This window comes from Octopus bimaculoides, chromosome 1 (genome assembly GCF_001194135.2).
Source record: "Octopus bimaculoides isolate UCB-OBI-ISO-001 chromosome 1, ASM119413v2, whole genome shotgun sequence".
Taxonomy (NCBI): domain Eukaryota; kingdom Metazoa; phylum Mollusca; class Cephalopoda; order Octopoda; family Octopodidae; genus Octopus; species Octopus bimaculoides.
In genome coordinates, this window is record NC_068981.1 from 105887133 (window position 1) to 105891625 (window position 4493).

Consider the following 4493-nt stretch of genomic DNA (forward strand, 5'->3'; position numbering starts at 1 on the left):
TATATATGTATATGTCTTCCCTGTTTATGTCTTGCTCTTGTTTGTCCCACTCGTGGTGAAGATTAATATGTTGTAACAGCATTCATAGCTGATTATATTAATACATAATGTATCTAGGAATACAATACCCAACAAATTATTTATACAGCATGAAGTATATGATGAAGTCATAAGATTACATACCAATGCTAACGCAGCCAATCAGTGTACAGGCAACCACATCTTGACCTTGACAAAAACATATGTTGCAGCCATCAGAGGACGGGAAGCTTGTGTTGACTTGATGTATCTGTCCATTATAATTGCAGTGTTCACCTTGCGTTGCTAAAAATCGAATGTAAATTTATCAAGTTTTTACGGCATATACATAGCTGCACATAAACACGCATTCATCTCATTCTCCTTCATCATCAGTGGCGGCTCGTAGATAAAATTAGTAGGGGTGCTGCTCCAGAAAATTTTTAGCCGTTGTTTTAATATTGTGTTAAAGGAAACAAACATATAAAAAGAAAATTTATACATAAACTTGATCGGTTCGCGTTTTAGCTACTGCCGAGTAGTGTGTTTGATTGTTCACTGAACACTGCCGTGAATTCCCCCTTGTTTTTCAAAAATCCCTCCTAAATCACAAAATAAGGGTGGGGAAATCTGCCCTATTTTTAAAATCTTGGCAGCAACACTGTAGCTGGAAGCAGTATAATAATCTAATTCTACACTTTATCACATTCAAGAATATAAACACGTTTTTAAGCAGAACACAAGTGGAGTCAACAAAAAAACACTACCTTTCACCAGTATACCAGAGTCAGCACTGCGTGAACGATAGTGCTCTCTCTCCCTAGAGTGCAACTTCCTATCTCGGACATGTGAGCATACACACAGCAGCCAGACACCGCGTCGCTAGAACTGTGAAGCGTACAGTTCTATATAAGGGTTTTTGTATTTTTTTCATAAACTAGTGGGTGGCTACTGACATTAAGCTTGAGGATTATATAATGTACAAGTATAAAGAAAGAATCGAAGAAAAAGGACTCGTTATATTGAATATCGAGTGGAAATAGGGGATGCTGCAGTTCCGCAGTGCATATACACAAACCATCACTGTTTATCATACATATACACATTTCCGGGCCCATCGCCAAGGAGGTGTAGGTAACTGGATGGTACTTAACCCTGTTTTTAATGGTATATGTTATGTCCTCCGATTTAATAATTTGTGCTCATAACAACTTCGCCAAGTCTGCAACATGAAGGTGTTAACATACATTTAACTATCACGAGAAGTAACGTTGTACACATACACACACAAACACACGCACGCACGCACACACACACACACACACACACACACACACAAACACATATGTACGTTTGCATGTGTGTGTGTGTGTGTGTGTGTGTGTGTCTGTCTGTATGTATGTATGTACGTATGTATGTATGTATGTAGGAATATTCGTTTAAATTATGCAAAGTATCTAGTACATTTTAATCTTTTATATATATATGTCTAGGCGCAGGCGTGGCTGTGTGGTAAGAAGCTTGCTTCTCAACCACATGGTTCTGGGTACAGTCCCACTGCGTCACACCTTGGGCAAGTGTCTTCTACTATAGCCTCGGGCCGACCAAAGCCTTGTGAGTGGATTTGGTAGACGGAAATTGAAAGAAGCCCTTCGTATGAATATGTTTATATTTGTGTGTGTGTGTGTGTGTGTGTATCTGTGTTTGCTCCCCCCCCCCCCCCGACATCACTTGACAACAGATGCTGATGTGTTTATATCCCCTTAACTTAGCGGTTCAGCAAAAGAGACCGATAGAATAAGTACTAGGATTATAAAGAATAAGTCCAGGAGTCTATTTCTTCGACTGAAACCCTTTAAGGCGGTGCCCCAGCATGGCTACAGTCAAATGACTGAAACAAGTAAAAGAAAAAAGAAGAAAATAATGTCTCAGTATTCGATTGATCGGAGACAAGATAGAACAACTGCTGTGCTGGCAATGCCTGTTGAAGGAGAAAATTGTGTCTACATCAGTCCTCTTGTCTCTAGAAAATTAGCGCGTCTTATTTTTAATGGCATGTCTTTTTTTTGTCTTTTTTTTTTAAAGAAATCCTTATTCTTTAGATTATCTCCTCTTCTCATTTGGTGTTGGTCCCAACTGCCACCAGGTAATACCTTCACTGGAAGCGAAGATAATTTCAATAAATCAAGAATTTATGTGGCATATTTGTTGTATGAATATATGCCACCAGCCACTCTGAATTATTTCTCTTAGTTCATTTGCTTATTAAATTGTGTGTGTGTGTGTGCGCGCGTGTGTGTATGTATGTGAATTTCATCAAAAAGGGAGTTCAACAAAAGGCATTTTGTTTCTTCAGAAGACACCTCAAGGATTGATTAACAAGAGAAGTTGTTGGTGGATGTAGTTCATCACAATATGCGGCCGTAATGGAAGCAATCAGCATCGGATAAATCGAGCCGCTCTCATTAGGGTAAAAAAGATCTTACATTTAAGATCATAATGCAGAGCTCAAAGGTGGGGGTCACTATGAGGATCTCCGAGCACCTAGTAACAGCTGTCGGACTTTAATTTTCTCTGTCGCTTGTAGCCTAAGTTGGATCTATTAATATAAATGTCTTTATATTTAAATATTCGTCGTCTGAAAGTGTCCTCTTTTTGCTTTCTCTCATTTGGCATATATACATATATACATATTTGTATTTCATACCAAAATTGTTATATTTGATATATTTAGTTTGCTTATCCGCATAATTGCCTCTATACACATATGTATGTATGTATGTATGTATGTATGTATGTATGTATGTAAATGTGCCTTTGTACGTCTTGATTTTGATGACAACAGAATTCTCAAACAAATGGAGTATGGCGAACTGTCGGAAGATATTTGACCACAATATAAGCCATGAAAGCGATTCAAGGACTTGGATTCTTGGAGATTTTAAAACAGGTGTGAGAAGACATATCACGTGACAGGAAAACCTGGAAGCAAAGAGTCTATGACAGAGTGAGCACATTCCAACGAAATGCAAACGAGTGGTTACGCAGAAAGTGATCAGTACGAAAAGACAATTCCGTTGACCCTACAGTTCCTCACTCAGTCTGTGAAGTCTCTTACCACATATATCTCGCGCAGGCCAGGTGAGTTACCAGAGAAGCCACACAGAAAGACCTATTATAAACTAAAACGACTTCTTGTTGATGCCAACATCTCATGTATTGTTTGCAAGAAAACGTATATAAATCGCTCAGATTTATCTAGGCACATTAGAATGCACAAAGAAAATCATCTGAGTGATCCAAAAGGGCTAAGAAGTCGGGAGAACTCGTGTAAATGTCAACTTGAAATAAGTTCTGTAAACAACTGCGGAATTCAAGAGCCATTGACGTTCTCACAAAATGTGATGCTGTGATACATTTTATATAGTCAGCCATGGTCATGCTCTTTTAGCGAGTCATCGGCCATCATGTATGTATGTATGTATGTATGCATGCATGCATGTATTATGTAAATATATATATATGTAGATACACTTTTCGGTATATTTTTTGGCTCTTTGTTCTGAGTTCAAATCTTGTCATCTTTGCCTTTCGTCTTCACGAAGTCGTAAAAAATAAAGTCTCAGTTAGACACTGGGGTTTATGGTATCATCTGGGCCTTTCCCCTCAAAATAACTTGTGCCTCTTTATTACTGACACACCTAAAATAAGATTTGAAATGATTCAAAAAATACAACATTGATGGTTAAATAGAGAAATGAAATAAAAGCTAAAAGAGTTTAACTTACATGGTGCCGAAAGAACGACAGTCAGGACTGTAAGGATGCCGACGAAAATAAACGATTTCATTGTTGCAGGATCGGAGTACTAACTCGTGCGTTTGAAATACCGGTGTCTGTTGTAAAAATAAGAAAAGCAGTGTTACTTTTATATCTTTCGGTGTTGTTTAGAATATCTTCTAGCGTCACATGTTATTCTTGTTTTTGTTAGTTTTATTTGATACATATTTAATATTAACTTAGCCACACCAAAACCAAACACGTTTAAAAAAAATGCTTTATTTTAAATTTTTATACTTACTTGTATAATTTTGTTTTGTTTATGGTTCTTTTATTTTGACTCAGCCCCTTTCGTTTGCTTTTGGCTGTTTATCTCGTGTTAATTATCTCGAGGAGTTAGAGGAAGAATTTTGAGGGAAGTAACAGAAAGCATAGAAAAGTAGATGATTAGTTAATAAGTTGACAAAGAGGCAAGTAATTTAACAAAGCAAAAGATGGGAGTTTAATCAACTAAACTAGAAATTGGAAATGCATTCAGAAAATAGGCCAACATTTACCATTTAATATGCCATAAGAAGTTTTTAGTGAGGAGTCTAGGTGATATATATGTATGTATGTATGTATGTATGTATGTATGTATGTATGTATGTATATATATATATAGTCTCATGTATGTATATATATATATATAGTCTC

At 36.9% G+C, this 4493-nt stretch overlaps 1 long non-coding RNA gene across 1 annotated transcript in view; it reads right to left on the reverse strand.

Moving 5' to 3' along the window:
- LOC106872286 (uncharacterized) overlaps positions 1-3934 on the reverse strand; it is a 28159-nt gene extending 24225 nt beyond the window's left edge. The window contains exons 1-2 of the long non-coding RNA XR_001409750.2: positions 3807-3934; positions 184-324 (exon numbers count right to left, since the gene is read on the reverse strand). This is a non-coding gene — a long non-coding RNA (uncharacterized LOC106872286). The remainder of the gene's footprint in view (positions 1-183; positions 325-3806) is intronic.
- Between the last annotated feature and the right edge of the window lie 559 nt (positions 3935-4493).